The sequence below is a fragment of the Nicotiana tabacum genome, chromosome 1 (assembly GCF_000715075.1).
Source record: "Nicotiana tabacum cultivar K326 chromosome 1, ASM71507v2, whole genome shotgun sequence".
In the NCBI taxonomy this organism is placed as follows: domain Eukaryota; kingdom Viridiplantae; phylum Streptophyta; class Magnoliopsida; order Solanales; family Solanaceae; genus Nicotiana; species Nicotiana tabacum.
In genome coordinates, this window is record NC_134080.1 from 164,557,588 (window position 1) to 164,577,084 (window position 19,497).

The 19,497-nt window shown below is 36.6% G+C and overlaps 1 pseudogene; it reads left to right on the plus strand.

The window, feature by feature from the left end:
* Positions 1 to 19,226, plus strand: part of LOC107764960 (putative membrane protein At3g27390) — a 56,352-nt pseudogene extending 37,126 nt beyond the window's left edge.
* Positions 19,227 to 19,497: the final 271 nt, after the last annotated feature.

Below are 19,497 nucleotides of genomic sequence, written 5' to 3' on the forward strand. Positions count from 1 at the left end.
GTCCCTGAAGACTCTCGAGTTGATGGGAGATTTCCACTAAAAGCCCCATTCCGGGTGACAAAAAATGGAATTGGACGAGAGTCGGTGGTGAATGTTGATGAATCTGATGATAATTTGGCTGATGATGATGATGATGATGCTGAGGTAGCTGAGGTTCCCCCTCCTCCGAGAGTTGATGTGGCAGGCCCATCACAGGCACGCCGAAGCACCCGTATAATAGCTTTGGAGTAGGATATGGCTGGGTTGCGTACCTCAGTCACTGATTTGGGTGTCCGTGTTGATGCGGTGGCCGAGAGACAAGTGAAATCGGAGAAGAAATTCTTGGGCTAGTTGAGAGCGCTGGGACGTGCATGCAACGTGAACCCAGACACTGTCTCCGATCAGGAGTGAGCCTTCAGGAAGTTCCTTAATCTCATTGTTCTTTAAATTTTGAGCCATGGGGACATGTCATCATTTTAAGTGTGGGGTAGGGATACTTCATTGTATGTTTGTAATTGTAATAATTGACTGTTTGATTTTGCTTGTTTTGTCTTGTTTTGATTGTTTTGGTGTAGAGTAATAGTTCATTAGGAAAGCTTAAATAGTAAATGACTTGTCCCGACAACAGATCTCTTTCGGCGGGGTTCTTGAGGGACTAAGTCGGAAAAAAAAGTGGAATATGGAGACTCTTCCTGATGACGGATCCGTTAGACAATTTTCTTGAGGGAAGTAGTCTAGAGAAAAGACCAAAAAGATTTTTTTAGGTAGTGTAGTAACTCCCCCTTGGTTTTTCTTTGGGCCACGATTCTTTTCCAAGGGTTTAACTTGAACCGGGTATAGGTAGTTTTGTTTTTGATCTTCTTAGTTTTAGGTTAGGAGTACCTAAACACGATAGACACTAGAGTCCAACACCTAGCTTCATTGGTTAAATCCTGTTAGAGTGCCTTAAAATTGTACGTTTGCATCTAACTTGAACACTCAAAAGAGAATGTCTTGATAACCCAATTCGGAGTAAGACATGTGCCATGTGTGTGTGAGTTTTACTGTATTCCATGTTTCATATTTGATGCCTAGAACTTGCCCTGTGTGTGTTCAAAGCAAAATAGTAGGTCTTTCAGTTTTAGAAGTGATATAGGCACTCTTTGTTGAGCCAGATATATAAAGTGACCCACCTGAATGCAAGACATCGTAGTTAACCTCGTTGAGCCTATAAGCCTAATTCTTTGGCAACCACATTGTAAACCTTACCCAATTGTTTGAATAGCTAGTTGTTTGAACCCTTTTACCTCCCAATAAGCACTTGAACGATAATGGAAATATGCAAAAGGAAAAATGTGGGGTGGTGGTTTGGTTTTTGAGTGGAACCATTGAGATAGAGAAAATAGGAAGAAGTTGAAGCGTAAAAGAAAAAAAAAGCACCACGAATATATATATATATTATTCACAATGGTTGAGAAGTGGTGGCTTGTACAAATTGTATCTAATGGAAGGGGATGTTTTAAACAAATAAGGTGGAGTGTTGGTTGGCACAACTATGATCTTTGAGTTAATGTAATTGTATTAAAAAGTGCTTAAGGAGGTTAGTCACTATACCTAAATATATCCTACCTGTTCCTTAGCCTACATTACAACCAAGTAAAGTCCTATTGATCTTAGACTGAATGAGCTCAATTAGTAAAGTATTACACTACGGGCAAGCCTATGGTGCATCTTTGTGGCATGTGAACGTTCTTTCTGAGAGTGAGCGAATTCTGTCTATCTCAGTTCCTACTTGTTTTAATTATAGTTATATGTGGAACTACTCTCTTGTGTGATGTGAGGGCATGTGATTCACAAAGGAAAGGTAAGTCTTGACTCTTGTATAGAGTAGTTTGAGTAAATGTGGATGTGCATGGTACAAAAGGTTTGACTCTTGGAGTAAAAGTTGTTCACTACTAGGTGCAAATTTTTTGTAAAATGTTCATGGTGTTAGCTGTCAAAGGAGAAGCTTGTAAAATGACCATACTTTGTTGTTGTTTTATAGATAAATTGCCAACAAAATGCTCTAAATAGTGTTCTTTTGTTTAGCAGGCAATATTATATGAGAGGAAGCAACATGGAGTGTTTTGGAGGCAATAATGTGAAAAACGAAACGCCCACTCGAGAAGTACCCGAACACAAAGAAGCATAAATGGTCGAGGCAAGAAGGCCACCGCGACCCCAGTGGCACCACAGCGAACCGCGGCAGATTAATGAAGGGAGACAGAAAGCTAAGTATTCACCGCGGTTGGCCGCGACCACGGTGAACTGTTCACTCCGCTGGAAGTTGTGGACCAAAGTGTAATTTCGGGGAAACTTTTGTAAAACCCTATAAGCTTTAGAAACTCGCCCAACTGAAGGGGGGGGGAAGTTAATTTTAGACTACCTTTGGAGGAAGAACAAGTGTGAGAAGATCAACCAACCATTAAAGTTTTTCTATCTCCTTTTAATTCTGAAATTTTATATTATGAATAATTTAGTAGTTCTCTCTTATTTTGTTATGAGTAGCTAAATATTTATCTAGGGTTGATGGAACCAATTGTTGGTTGAAGTCTTGACTCAAGTTGTTATAATCGAGCCGGATTTACGATATGATTGTTCAACTATGTTTTGTATGGTGATTAATTGAATGGGCTCTTGATTAATCTTGTATAATTGCCTTATATTGCTTGAGAAAGAATATTAGGTTAGATAGCTGTTGAACAACACCACTTTTGGGTAATTGAAGAGATTCATTACTTGAATTTAAAAGTGGGTTTAGAGATAACAAAACTTTGGTGGGATAATTTAGAGTTGCATAATCATAGTCAGCTAGAGTAGTTCGAGAGAATGCTCTAGTAAATTATTGTAGTTGATCGAGAGATAATTACGATAGCCCATAACTCTTAATCCTCATAGAGTATTACGACGAGATTATATCGGAAGAGTCAAGACCTAAACTAGCAATTGGGGAAATCACTGCCCTAGACCTTTTTACAATTGAATTATCTTTGTTTTAGCTTATTGTTATTTTTAATAGTAGTGAAGTAGTTAAACAAAAGAACCCAGTCTTTATTGATCAAAAATCTTGCATTTAGAAATTGATTGAGTTGATAATAACATTGCCGAAAAGTGTAATAGATAAGTTAGTTCCCTGAGGATTCGATTCCGGACTTAAAATCGGATTATATTTGCAGCGACCGCTTTGTCTTTTAAAAGTCATAGTTGGGCGTTATCAAGAGTCAATAGTTCAACAAGGTTAGAGATTTATTCAAGGTGGTTCGGATCAAGTTATAACCAATTTGACGATATAGAAGATTCTTATCTGAAAAAAAAAAGAATGAATACTACATGTGGAAACACACTTTCAATCATATATTTTCAGCATACATGTTGCTGCATCTTTAAACCAAAAATTATTTTTAACTCATGTGTACGAGTTCCAATTTTCAACTCCTGCTTTCTTTTAATGCATGTGCTCCAGATTTTAACTCATGCATTTTTTAGCACATGAGTTCCTACTTTTAACTCAACTCACTTTAACACAGGGCTCCAATAATTTTTAATCCGTGCTCACTTTTAATGCAGGAGACTCCAATTTTCAACTCATACATATTTTTAATCATGACAAGCAATAGTGACGAAGATTATACGAAGAAGACGGATCAGGTTTGTCACGAAAATTCTCCATATTATATCTTACCTTTTCTTGAAGGAAAGGAAAAAAAGTTTACTATAATTGTTTTTAAAAATATAAATTGAGAATATCTCCTTCATACACAATAACAATTAGAATCCACAATATCGTTCTTAAGAGAGTCTTGTTTAGAGGGGAGAATTTATTCTTTCATAAATGTTTTTCTTCTATCTTAATAGATTGATGTAGGTCAATTGGTCAAAATATATTAAAATAATATGGCCCTTTTAATATACTTTTTTGTAAAAATTGCACGGGGCGCCCTATTTGGTCACCCCCATTTAACCTGCACGAGGCGCCCTTCTTCTTCCTTTTGCTGCTGTTGGTGCTGCCATGAAACTTTAGTTCATGGGATGATTGCCATAAGTATGTTTATCAGATTATTTAAAAATAAATTATAAATAATTACGTAAGTTAGTAGACAATAATTTGTAAATATTTGAAAGTAAAGGGGGGGTGAATTGTAGCCTTTTTAAATTTCTAGTCGACTACTCTTCAGACCTAGTCGACTTATGCGGAGACAGCCTGCACATAACTGCTAGTCCTTTCGATTTAAACAAGTGTTAATCACAATAAACAGTAAAGGAACAGAATATAGTATAAGAGCGATAAAGTAAATGACTCCAGAAATTTTATACTAGTTCGTAACCAATATGGTATCCTAATCCAGTCCTCTTGGGTTGCAAGAGTGTTGTCTTTTAGATCTCTTCATAAATTGAATTGAGTACAGCCTTTGTGATTTTCAGCGATCACCACCAACGCTGACAGGGTTGGTTTTCACTCGCCAACAACGACCCTTTGGTTTTCACTCGCTCACCAAAGAAACGAACAATGACACAACCTCTAGGACACACTGCCTCTCCAATATTTATCTGTCTCTCTTCTCTCTTTTGGGTACACAGTAAATCTACTAAAGTGAATTACAATGCTTGTTAAGAGCAGAATAAAGAACTTGTAGTTGGATAGATAATTGTATAGAAGGCTGCGGAGTTTGCTGTTGTAAGTGTCTTCACTTTTATACTTGGTCATTGAATATTCTAGCCGTTGCAGCGGTCTTCTAAATTTGGAAAAGGATTTCCTTTGCTGTTGCTCCAACTTTCCTTTACTGCTTCTTACCCTTTTGAACATGATCACAATCTACAAGGCAGATTTGGATATCTTCTGTTAATGCAAACTTTCCTTTTGAATTGGACAATTTGAATTTCCAATCATGATGCCAATATCAATTCCTTCTTTGAATAGATCCATGATTAATAATTCTCTGCAATATATAATCTTTATGAATATCTACTTGAGAATAGTCATAATGATTCAATCAAAATCCCCATGATTTACTTTTCCATGATTGTAGTAATTTATTTATTGACTCTAGTAACTCATGCTTCTTTCCATAAGAATAGTACTTTCCATCTCATCCCGTAGTATATATTTTGAATAATAAGCTTCTTTGTGCAACATTCCTTAAATGCAAGACTTGGCCAATTCCTTGTAGTACTTGTTCTGGTAAAAATATCTATCACGACCCAAACTCCGCTCCGGTCATGATGGCGCCTCTCGTGAAGACAGGGCCAACCAACAAACCCATATCGCCTTTTCAAAAATAGTTAAACATTAATAAACAGTTTAAATATAATTTAATGATATAATTAACGGAAGCACAACCTGACACATCCCTAACCGGGGTGTCACAAGTCACGAGCATCTACTAGGGTATAAATACAACTGAAAGCCTGGAGTGTACAAATATAGACTAATGAAATGAGGAGAGAGAAAAGCAGTGATGCGAACGCCGGCAGCTACCTTGCTAAACCCTGGTGACTCTGCCTCCGATCAGCCAAAACATACCTGAATCTGCACACAAGGTGCAGGGAGTAATGTGAGTACTCCGACTCAGTGAATAATAATAATAAATAAAGACTGAAGGCAAGAAATCACGCAAAAATACAAGGTATTCCATACTGAAGCAGTAAAATCACTTTAAATAGTAAAACAGTGAGAAATCAAGTGAAAATCCCTCTTTTCAACAAGTAAAGCAAGTAGTTTACAAGTGAGTAACAAAAATGATAGAAATATAAACAGCCCCTCGGGCAAAACATGTACAACAAGTGAGTAACTAATTTTTTCCTTGCTTCACATTAATTGGAATGTGAAGATAAGGTACATTCTCCATTATACTCATTTCCAACTCGACCATCTACCAGAGGCTTAAAAATGCTTGACATGCTTTTGGTTAGTATTACAAAACAAAAATATGCTCTTGTAAATACATCTTTGGAAAGAATAATCGTCGGATGATAAACATGAATTTGTTTCAAATGGTAACTAGTCTTAGTCACATGAATGTGATTCAAAGAACTTTCAATTCCAGAGAAAGGCTAGAGAATAATGTTATGTAGTTTTTTCAAAATATTTCAACATCCATATAAAAATACTTTACAAACATTGTAATAAGCATATGAAAAATGCTATTCTAACAAAACTTTCAAGGAAGAAACAGACTTTCTTGTTGTGAAACCTTGGGCTACACATAATTTTTACAACCTTACCAATCTTATCCGGCTTTAGATATCCATGATTGCAGCTCATTTGCTTGGTACTGGATTTTCATACTGTTGATTCTTTCAGCTTCGCTCAACAAATTTTTTATTGCTAGAATCCAGCATTCATCGTTTAATGCTTCTTCATGACTGTCTAGTTCAACTAGTAGAGATGTGTCACTAGCAAATTAATTCACACTATCCACTCTAATTCTCCATCCTTATTCATAAATTGCATAGAAAAATATTAGTATAAAGAAAAACGCGCATGATGAGATTTATTTACAACTAATGAATAAGAAATATGTAAGATAACCAAAAAATTGATTTTTCTTCCTTCCCATAGCTCAGACAGAATTTCATTCAAGATAAGATTCAATGTAAATATTAAAGCACATATAAGCCAACGATGATAATTTATGCAAAAATGATGCTTTCTTTTCAAGTCTGCATTCAGTTCAGGCACCAAACTAAATAAGAGAAGAATCATGTATGACAAAGAAATTATCGAACAAATACTTTAACTTACATCTATAATCATCATTTTCTTATTAAGGTATATAACCTAAGCAAAAGTATAGATAAACATCAATAGAAACATATACATGTACCTTCCAAGCTTTTGAGTCTTAGTAATGGTCGAGTATCTCCATATGTGCACAAGTTACTGAGGCATCAAGGTTAAAACAATCTTCTCAAAAATGAATGAAATATTGAAACTTTCACTAAAAGAATGAATATAAGAAGTAATTCTCTTCACAAGTTATTTTAAGCTCACAACTACATGAAAGGAATGCATGCATGCATACTTGCTTATCCTAATACTTATACAAATGGCATGGTTCATGAAATATATTCGTTCTTATTTAAATCTATAAGTCACGGATAAGATTAACACCAAACATAATAGTAGTATGTTGTAGCTAGTCGACTCAAGCAATATTTAGTTGTACATAACAAAACAAATGTTACTAGATGCGTATCCCCTTATAAAGCATCCGAAGGAATTTGAATAACCTTTAGTGATACCAATCACTTAAGCTTTACCATCACATGTAATAGTTCCTTCATCATTTTTAGAGTATGTATGAACGTTGAAGCCTTTTTAAGCATGTGCCTTGACCAGCCATTATGCAAATTTCATTTATCCTTTTTTATGGCTGGACTCAGAAATCCTGCAAAACAGATTAATTTATTTTTGGTACCTAAATCTTTTTGGGTCCTTCATGGTTAGTAGATTAAATAATTCGAGATGCATGTAACTGTTTTGGTCTCCAAACATATTTTGATCTAACATAACCTTTGGCATAATTACATGCAAATACTTTATGTCCAGAATTGCCACAATAGTTGCATATAATGTGAGAATAAAAGTGTTTACGTACAACTGCCTTATTAGTTGACTTGGAGCTTTCCTCAGTTAACTTGTTCAAAGTAGGACGTTTAGCAGTAGATCCCTTTTCAGTCGACTTATAGATGTTAAGCCAATGAGACGACTTTGATCGATCAAAGTAGTGGATGGGGGATTTGTGCAAGCTGCTTATTTGTTTGCGAAGCTCAAAATTATCTTCTTGACGTAAGTTGTTCTCCACCAGATATGCTTTAAGCTGAGTATCCCACTTATTCTTTTCATTTCTCAACTTGTTGTGTTTTTTAAGTTGGATCTCCCAATCTTTCTTCTCATGCGGCAGCTTCTTATATTCTTCAAGTTGGATCTCCCAATTCTTTTTCTCCTTGCTCAACTTATTATATCCATTTAGAACTTTCTTACATCCATTGAGAACCAATTCGATGTCATCCTGCAATTCATCACATTTATCGCAATACGTAGTAGGAGTGGGGCATACCTTGTTAATTTCTCCCATTGCCATGAAATATTGATTCTCCATTCTTTCATGATTGTTTTCTTCTTCATATTCATCCTTGTTGCTCCAAGATTTGTGATTCTCTTTTTGAGATCACAATCCAGAATAACATTAAAGCACGCCTCGTCAGTTTCTTGTCTTTTCTTGAGACATATGTTTGTCATTTCTTCTTGATCATCCTCGTCGCTCCAAGATGAGATTCTATGATTTTTCTTCTTGATGTTGGGACATTTTAATTTCATATGTCCAGGTTTACCACATTTGTAGCAGTATGTATTCTCTTGTTGTTGAACCTCATTCTTTTGATTCTTTTGATGAATCTGGATGGATTGAGATTTTTTATTCTGTTTCTTTCTACTCATGTTTTTTCTCGTCCTGGGTATCACGCCCGAGTCTTCTCGATCTTCACCATTTTTAGATTCTTCAAGAGTTAAAGTGGATTCAATTTCCTTAACTTTGTTGGCGTCCCCGTGGATATTTTCCAATCTGTCCCATATATCTTTAGCAGTCTCACAGGTGGATATTCTCTTATATTCTTCTTCACTAATCGCACAATAGAGCATGTTGATTGCTCTAGCATTTGTTTGTATAATATTCAACTGTTCTTCTGTGTAGTCAAATATGGATGCCTTTTTTACAAGCTTCTTTTCATCACTGTTGTTCGGAATACGTCTGGGTCCATTCTGAATAACTAGCCAGGCTCGATAATCTAATGATTGAATATAAACTTTCATTCTTTCCTTCCAATGGCTATAGTGTTGACTATTTAAGTAAGATGACCTTCTTGTTGAGTATCCCTCTTGAAGTAAGGTCCCAACAATTTTATGACCTGCCATGGATCTTTTCTCACGTGCTGTTAAGCAAAAAAAAAATGATGTGAGACCTGCTCTGATACCAATTGAAAGTACAAGAGGGGGGGGGGTGAATTGTAGACTATTTAAATTTCTAGTAGACTACTCTGCAGACCTAGTCAACTTATGCGGAGACAGCCTGCACATAACTGCTAGTCCTTTCGATTTAAACAAGTGTTAATCACAATAAACAGTAAAGGAACAGAATATAGTATAAGAGCGATAAAGTAAATGACTCCAAAAAATTTATACTAGTTCGTAAACAATGTGGTATCCTAATCAAGTCCTCTTGGGTTGCAAGAAGGTTGTCTTTTAGAGCTCTTCGTAAATTGAATTGAGTACAACCTTTGTGATTTTCAGCGATCACCACCAACGCTGACAGGGTTGGTTTTCACTCGCCAACAACGACCCTTTGGTTTTCACTCGCTCACCAAAGAAACGAACAATGACACAACCTCTAGGACACACTGCCTCTCCAATATTTTTCTGTCTCTCTTCTCTCTTTTGGGTACACAGTAAATCTACTAAAGTGAATTACAATGCTTGTTAAGAGAAGAATAAAGAACTTGTAGTTGGATAGACAATTGTATAGAAGGCTGCGGAGTTTGTTGTTGCAAGTATCTTCTCTTTTATACTTGGTCATTGAATATTCTAGTCGTTGCAGCGGTCTTCTAAATTTGGAAAATGATTTCCTTTGCTGCTGCTCCAACTTTCCTTTACTGCTTCTTACCCTTTTGAACATGATCACAATCTACAAGGCAGATTTGGATATCTTCTGTTAATGCAAACTTTCCTTTTGAATTGGACAATTTGAATTTCCAATCATGATGCCAATAGCAATTCCTTCCTTGAATAGATCCATGATTAATAATTCTCTGCAATATATAATCTTTATGAATATCTACTTGAGAATAGTCATAATGATTCAATCAAAATCCTCATGATTTACTTTTCCATGATTGTAGTAATTTATTGATTGATTCCAGTAACTCATGCTTCTTTCCATAAGAATAGTACTTTCCATCTCATCCCGTAGTATATATTTTGAATAATAAGCTTCTTTGTGCAACATTCCTTAAATGCAAGACTTGGCCAATTCCTTGTAGTACTTGTCGTGGTAAAAATATCTTTCTTAAAATATTTCCTTTCTGATAGATCTCAATAAATCTTTGACTCCTTTTTTTTTTATCTTGAAAAATAATCTCTTTCTATAATATAGAATATACTACACCCATAATATATTTTCTTTCCATAGAAAATATATTCTTCTCCCATTATATTGAAAATATTTTTTTCTTGATCTTGGAAAATAATATCTTTCCATAATATAGATTGTACTACATCCATAATATATTTTCTTTCCATAGAAAATATATTCTTCCTTGTCCTTGTAGTATCTTTTACATATAGTATCTTTCTTTCACAAAATAATAGATATTCTCCATGATTTTAGTAACTTTCCTTTCAAGATGTTAAAAAGCCTCCCATCCATAATTTCCGTAGATTCTTCTTCTGATATTGTAGTAAGACATTCAATATTTGAAATTTCACTTTCAAATATTTTTCCTTCTATGGTGCTTGGAGATCAAATCTTTGAAAATAATCTTCCTTGAGAAATTCTTCACACGATATCTCTTTTCCCATATTTGTTTGGATCTTTACCAGCATCTTCTTTCTTGAATAAACCTATACAAAAAATAAGATTATCACAAGTAAATGTTCTTATATTAATAATTGTATTGGTTTGTTATCATCAAAATTAATACGTGAAACCTTGAAGCTAATAATATTTTCACGTAATTCTGTTCTTTTCACGTTTATTGTTTCCAAAATTTATGATTTATATATTGTTGGCAATCGGATTATTTTATACTAGTAATACACTATGAAAGAATAATGTGATTATTTATCTAGTATGTTAGAAAGCTTTTTCAAGAATTCAGCTTATATAGTGCTGACGTTTTTACAAATGAACTAAATAGCTTCAGCATCTTCTGCTGAAGTTTTTGAAAAAGCTTATCCAGGACAAAAAAAAACTTCAGCTTATTTAGTGTTGAAGTTTTTACAAATGAACTAAATAACTTCAACATCTTCTGCTGAAGTTTTTGAAAAAGCTTTAAGACAAAACTAATAAATCCAGGACAAAAAAACTTCAGCTTATTTAGTGTTGAAGTTTTTACAAATGAACTAAATAACTTGAGCATCTTCTGCTTAAGTTTTTGAAAAAGCTTATCTAGGACAAAAAAACTTCAGCGTATTGTCTTTGCTACTTCAGGCCCGTCTACTAGAATACTGAAGTTTTGCGTTATTGCCTTTGCTACTTCAGCCTCGTTTGCTGAAGTTACGCGAAAAAGTGAGTACGCTTGCAGTTTTTTTTTGCAAAGTGGGCACAAGTTAAAACGTGACCAAAAAAGCGGGTATAAATGCAAATGCCCCTACTTTTTTGTGTCGTCTGACATGACACCTTGTTATTCTCTATCCCAACGGTATGTTATTTCCCTATTTGATTGTTTCTAGTCTTATGTATCTTCCAGTGACTTACACCTATCATTGCAGGACAAAACAATTTGGCCCGGTTTTGAAAGTTGTGCTATGCATATGCGTCCTTGTTATTTTAATTTTGTGTCCATTGATCGGATTAGCTAGCAGCGTTGTTGGCGGGGCTGGTTATGGTTTTCTCGCGCCAGTGTTTGGCACCTTTAGAGCTGTGGGTGGAGGGAGGACTAATGCCTTTTTCCATATTTTATATGTATGTGTGATGGTTCCTGTTTCCAGCATTTCTGATTTCTTATTTCCACTTTTTCCTTTGATATTGTGAATAGCCCCATTATAATTGTAGGATGGAATTTTGGACACGGTGAAACGAAGCTTTACTATTGTGAGGGATGTCAGGGATGTTTGTTACCATTCCTACTTATCATTCATGGATGATTTGAGACTTGAAGGACCTCCTGGTGGAAAATACTATGAGATCAGGTCTTTTTTAATTATTTTCCTGAAAGTTATAGAAGTTTGTTACCTTTAAACTACTGCATCTTACTCTATTTTTATGTGATTTCGCCATTACATGAATAAGGGCTTCAGTTTGGTTTGGGAAATTGTTTTGTTTGTCACATCATATGGATCTTGAGAACATTAGCTCTTTAAGTTTTCGAAGGTGCTCCCATGGCTAGGGGGAAAACAGTCTTGAGGCATTCACACGTGTGAGGTTCACACCTTCTTGCGCGAGATTTTCCCTGTGCATGAATCAAAATGTCCTTGCTTATGACAGACTAGGAATATTGGTTTAAGAAAACTCTCAACTTCCACGACAAAGTACTGTTACACATTCCTGGATTCTCATTAAGTTGTTCTGCCACGAGCATTGTTGAAATGTCAAATATTTCAGCTTCCCGCATCGGTGGGTTAGCAATAGTTGGGGGGATTTTCCCCCAATAAAAGAAGGCTTAATGTTTAGGATTTAAACACACCTCTCATTTGTCTTCTCATCTGTTTAAGGCATTTGTATCTTCTCTCTTTAGTATTATTTCACTTGTATTTTTGGAGTGAAATAAAATATTGGTTGTGTCCGAGGAGTAAGCAAAATTAGCCGAACCTCGTAAATTCTGGTGTTCCATTTATTGTTGCTTTATTGTCTTATTTATTATTTGGTGGCTGTCATAATTTTTGGTGTAGTAGTTGTGACTTATTCACACTATATACATTTGGCTTCCGCAATAATTGGTATCAGAGCCAAGGTGCTGTCTAAGTATGCTCTGTGGTTGCAGCATAGTCTGATCTTCCACATCAGAAAAGATTTATCTGGGTAACTGAGTCAAGGTTCTGTCTGAGTATGCTCTGTGGTTGCAGCTTAGTCTGATCTTCCACACCAGAAAGGAAATAATCTTGATTTGTGTCGTCAGCTATTAAATAATATTTGTGTCAAAGATGGGAGACAATAAACAAGAAGAATCTACATCAAGTGTCAACAATACGTCATCATTGGCATCTTCGCTTATGACAAGAATTGTGTCAAATGCGAAATTTGCGGTAGAAATATTTGACGGGTCCGGACATTTTGGGATGTGGCAAGGCGAGGTTCTAGATGTCCTTTTTCAACAAGGGCTAGATCTGGCCATTGAAGAAAAGAAACCAGATGTTATTGGAGAAGAAGATTGGAGAATTATCAACCGTGTTGCTTGCGGTACCATTCGATCCTACCTTGCTAGAGAGCAGAAATATCCATACACAAAGGAAACTTCTGCAAGTAAATTATGGAAAGCACTGGAGGATAAATTTTTGAAGAAAAACAGTCAAAATAAATTGTACATGAAGAAGAGACTGTTTCACTTCACCTATGTTCCTGGTACCACGATGAATGAACATATCACCAGTTTCAATAAGTTGGTCACAGATTTGCAAAATATGGATACAACTTATGATGATGGTAACTTGGCCTTAATGTTGTTGGCGTCACTTCCTGATGAGTACGAGCACCTTGAAACTACTCTACTCCATGGAAATGACGAAGTTTCTCTCGGAGAAGTTTGTTCGGCTTTGTACATCTATGAACAAAGAAAGCGAGAAAAACAGAAGGGCGGAGAAGGAGAAGCACTATTTGTGAGGGGTCTGTCCTCAAAATCAAACGAGGACAAAGAAGGGAAGATCCAAGTCAAGATCAAGACCCACCAAAGATGAATGTGCCTTTTGTCGAGAAAAAAGGCACTGGAAGAAAGACTGTCCGAAGTTGAAGAATAAGGCCAAACATAACAATGGAAAGGCCATTATGGATTCAAATATAGCTGATTGTGATGATTCAAACTTCTCATTAGTTACAACAGAGTCATCAACATCATCGGACATATGGTTGATGGACTCGGCTTGTAGCTATAATATGTGTCCCAACAAGGACTGGTTCGTGGAATTTCAAGAAGGAGAATATGGAGTCGTTCACACAGCGGATAACAGCCCTCTTACCTCATATGACATTGGTTCAATACGATTAAGGAACCATGATGGAATGATCAGAACATTAACAGATGTTCGATATGTACCGGATTTGAAGAAGAATCTCATCTCTGTGGGAGCCCTAGAATCAAAAGGGTTCAAAATCATTGCAGAAAATGGAGTGATGAGAGTATGCTCCGGTGCACTAGTGGTAATGAAGGCTAATCGGAAGAATAATAATATGTACCGCTATCGTGGCAATACAGTTATTGGGGCAGCGACAGTGACATCCAGTGACGACAAAGAGGCAGAAGCAACCAAGCTATGACACATGCGCTTGGGACATGCTGGAGGAAAATCCTTGAAACCTCTATCAGATCAAGGATTGTTAAAAGGAGTAAAGGCTTGCAACTTGGAGTTTTGTGAGCATTGTGTTAAAGGGAAACAGACAAGGGTTAAATTTGGTACAGCGATCCATAATACTAAAGGCATTTTGGATTATGTACACTCTGATGTTTGGGGTCCTTCCAAAACACCTTTATTGGGTGGGAAGCACTATTTTGTAACCTTTGTTGATGATTTTTCTCGAAGAGTGTGGGTGTATACAATGAAAAACAAAGATGAAGTGCTGGGAATTTTTCTCAAATAGAAGACGATGGTGGAGAATCAAACAGGCAAGAGGATCAAGTGTATTCGCACAGACAATGGAGGTGAATACAAAAATGATCATTTTAATAAGGTCTATCAAAATGATGACATCGTCCGACACTTCACTGTCAGACATACACCACAACAGAATGAAGTGGCTAAACGTATGAACCGGACCTTGCTGGAGAAGGTACGGTGTATGTTGTCCAATGCTGGCTTGGGCAAAGAATTTTGGGCTGAGGCAGTTACATATGCATGCCACCTCATTAATCGCTTACCATCTGCTGCTATTGATGGCAAGACACCATTTGAAAAATGGTATGGAAAGCCTGCTTTAGATTATGACTCTTTGCACGTGTTTGGCTCAACTGCATATTATCATGTGACGAAGTCAAAATTGGATCCAATGGCAAAGAAGGCTATTTTTATGGGAATTACTTCTGGAGTCAAAGGATATCGCTTATGGTGTCCTATGACAAAGAAAGTAATATTCAGCAGGGATGTTACCTTTGATGAATCTGCTATGGTAAATAAGGTAACAGAAGACACCAAACAAAATAAAGGTGCTTCTAAGCAGGTGGAGTTTGAGGGAAAATTTATTTTTCCTACACAAGAAGCAAAAGAAGAAACAAATGAAGATTACCCTCTGGAAGAAGAGCCAGTATTGGAGATTCCAACTCAGGAACCTCAACAACAACTTGAATCAATAACAACCAACAGGCCAAAAAGAACAATGACGAAACCTGTTCGTCTCATAGAGACGGTTGCTTGTGCAACCTCAATTGTAGCTGATGATGTTCCTACCACTTATAAAGATGTTGTCCAAAGTTCAGAAGAAGATAAGTGGAGGATTGCCATGAATGATGAAATACAGTCCCTTCATCAGAATCATACATGGAGATTGGCCAATCTCCCGAAGGGAAAGAAAGCAATTGGGTGCAAATGGGTATTTGCAAAGAAGGAAGGATTTCCTAACCAAGTAGATGTTCGCTACAAAGCAAGATTGGTGGCCAAAGGATATGCTCAAAAGGAGGGAATTGATTACAATGATGTATTTTCTCCAGTTGTAAAACATTCCTCTATTAGAATTATGTTGGTTTTGGTAGCACAATTGGATTTGGAACTAGTTCAGATGGATGTCAAAACTGCATTTTTACATGGAAACATGGAAGAGGAAATCTACATGACTCAGCCAGAAGGATTCAAAGTTGCTGGAAAAGAAAATATGGTGTGCAAAGTTGAAAAATTATTGTACGGATTGAAACAATCTTCTAGACAATGGTACAAGCGATTTGACGAGTTTATGTTGCGGCAAGGGTACAAGAGAAGCAAATACGATCATTGTGTGTATTTGCACAAGCTTAAAGATGCTTCCTTTGTATATCTTCTCCTATATGTTGATGATATGTTGATAGCTTCCAAGAATTCGGAAGAAATTGATAAGTTGAAGATTCAACTGAAGAAGGAGTTCGAGATGAAGGATCTGGGTGAGGCAAAGAAAATTCTTGGCATGGAGATAATTAGAGATAGACGTTCAAAGAAACTCTGTTTATCTCAGAAAGAATATTTGAAGAGAGTACTACAACGTTTTGGCATAGATGACAAGACTAAGCCAGTTAGTACTCCACTTGCTCCCCATTTTAAGCTAAGTACTACTATGTCGCCAATGGATGAAGCTGAACGAGAGTATATGTCAAAGGTACCATACGCAAATGCTGTTGGTAGCTTGATGTATGCAATGGTTTGCACAAGGCCTGACATTTCACAAGCTGTTGGAGTTATTAGCAGATATATGCACAATCCAGGGAAGGAGCATTGGCAAGTTGTGAAGTGGATTCTACGGTATATTCATAATACTGTAGATGTCGGGTTAGTTTTTGAGCAGGAAGACAATCAGTTTGTAGTTGGATATTGTGACTCAGATTTTGCGGGTGATATAGACAAACGAAGATCAACTACTGGTTATGTGTTTACTTTTGCAAAGGCACCAGTTAGTTGGAAGTCTACTTTGCAGTCAACAGTTGCTTTGTCTACAACAGAGGCAGAGTACATGGCTATTACAGAGGCTGTGAAAGAGGCAATTTGGCTTCAAGGATTGCTAAAGGAGCTTGGTGTTGAACAAAAAGGTATCACAATTTTTTGTGATAGTCAAAGTGCTATTCAATTAGCGAAGAACCAATTTTATCATGCAAGGACGAAGCACATTGATGTTCGGTATCATTTCGTACGAGAAATCATAGAAGAAGGTGGAGTCACGGTGAAGAAAATTCATACTACGGAGAATCCTGCTGATATGCTGACAAAGGTGGTGACTGCGGTCAAGTTTCAACATTGTTTGGATTTGATCAACATTGTTGAACACTGAAGATTGAAGATGAAGACACAACCAAAATTTGTTATAGAGAGAAAATTGAAGACGTGGAATTTTTGCCAAGGTGGAGATTTGTTGAAATGTCAAATATTTCAGCTTCCCACATCGGTGGGTTAGCAATAGTTGGGGGGATTTTCCCCCTATAAAAGAAGGCTTAATGTTTAGGATTTAAATACACCTCTCATTTGTCTTCTCATCTGTTTAAGACATTTGTATCTTCTCTCTTTAGTATTATTTCACTTGTATTTTTGGAGTGAAATAAAATATTGGTTATGTCCGAGGAGTAAGCAAAATTAGCCGAATCTCGTAAATTCTGGTGTTCCCTTTATTGTTGCTTTATTGTCTTATTTATTATTTGGTGGCTGTCATAATTTTTGATATAGTAGTTGTGACTTATTCACACTATATACATTTGGCTTCCGCAACAAGCATAAGCTAGGGTCCGGAATCAATTTTCCTTGTGCATACTTACTTCTTTATCCAGAAATAATTTTCCTATTGTAGGTTACTTTATATTCCTGGAGCACTAATAGCTGGAACACTAGGAATCTTGGTAGACGCACTGATGATCACAGGAATTGCAGTTTGCAAATGCCCTTACATGCTTATCAAGAGGCGGAGTCGTTTGTTTCAAGACTGTATAGGTGGGGAAGGCCCCTTTTTAGAGACAATCTGTATCCCATTTGCGGGGCTTGCTATCTTGCTCCGGCCATTTGCTGTTGAATTGGCAGTCCTGGCCTCAATGTTAGCGAGTATCTTCCTTGGTGCTTATGCAGGAGTTGTAGTGTATCAGGTTAAGTTGCACTAACTCTCCGCTTCTAATGTCCCTCAACGTTGTGGCTTGCGTATGTTTCCCATTTTCTTGAACTGGAAAATTTACCTATGCCTTTGAACTACAGGAAGAATCATTTTGGTTGGGGCTTTGCTATATCGTTGCTGCCTTGTCCATATATGATGAATATAGCAATGATGTTCTTGACCTGCCAGAAGGGTCCTGCTTCCCTAGGTTCTGATAATTGCGTCCTTTCAGCTTGATACGTGTTTGAATTGATATTCATAATTTTGACAGTGGCCGTAACTGTATGAGATTCATACAGGCCACAGTACAGAAAAAAGACAATGTCAAGTTCCAGCTCTCATGCAGATTCTTTCTCGCGGCCCAACTCTTTCAAGAAACCACTTTCTCATACAAACTCCATAAGCACTCCTTTGATCGGGGTAAAGTCCCTTGAGGTAAACTTTAGTGATCGATGATAAACAGATTTAAAGCGAGAGATGCAGTTTTGTGAAGCTACACCTTAATCTGGCTATGGTTCAATGATTCTCTTAACTTGGTGCCAATTGCCTCCACATATATCATGTAGCTTGCTGATGCCTTTTTTAAGGCCTGTCAATGTTACGGTGAAATCATGATATCTGAAGGTGTAATTACTCTACAAGACATTGCAGATGCCAAGTCTAACAAAGATAGTGATCAGGTCATTACCATTGGTTTACCTGCCTATTCCATCCTTATACGATCTGCCAAAGCCGACAGTACCGGTCTTTTGTTAAGTAAGTAAATTATGTAAGCTTTTACGGTTTAATATAAAAATTGGGATTGTCAAGACTGATCTTGTAAACCCTTTACAGATGACAATATTACTGAAATAACTAGCACAAACAGGCCCAAAGATGCCTTCTATGAATGGTTTTTCAATCCGTTGTTGATCATCAAAGACCAGATCAGAGCTGAAAATCTTTCTGACAGTGAAGAGGAATACCTTGGCAAATTGTTTTGTTAAGTGGTTATCCTGAGAGGTTGAGGATATCAAGTATTGGATCACCACTAGAATCCGATCTGAGGCGAGCTGAATTTGATGCATTAGCTCGGAGGTGATGGATGATCCATGTTATTCTTGCAAATCAAGATTCCAGCTTTTTATGTGATGCTTTTTTCTGTTTTTTGATAACACGCCTGCATTTCATCAAGAGAAGGCTTCGAGGAATTATCAAATCTATATCGAGGTACCCAACATTTAGGCGCCGCTTTGATGATAGCAGCAAGATTATTTTGGATGAACTGGCCAAGAAGAATGGTGATAGCAGAAAATCAGAAGATTTAGCACGTTTAACACTTTCCAGGTCAAAAAGCATGTTTGCTCGTATTTTTAGCCAGAAATCTTTCAGGAGCAGAACAAACAACAATGGATTAGATCAAGAGGTATAGCTATAGTAGCTGATGACAGAGATGTTAAAATTCAGTGATGAAACATTTACCGTTAGTTATATATTAGTCTCAGTTTCAGTGTTACTTCCTTGTTAAGATGATCAGATTCCATGTGAATATATCAGTTACGAATATATTAGGATACAATTTGCTGGTCTTTATTAGGTTTTAGTTAACATCATTCCCACTTGGTGCAGATTAATCATAAATGTCGATTGTTCAGCAGTCATAAATATCCTGTTTGTCAAGTGGCATTATCACTCTCTGACATATTAAGCAAATGACCTAAAATACAACCTGTTGACACTCCTTGGAAATTATGCTATCGTGTTGAATATTCAAGTTTTACAGATGAAAATAGTATGCGTAAGAAAAATTAACTAAAAACTACAGAAGTGCATAATCGTGTCAAATATG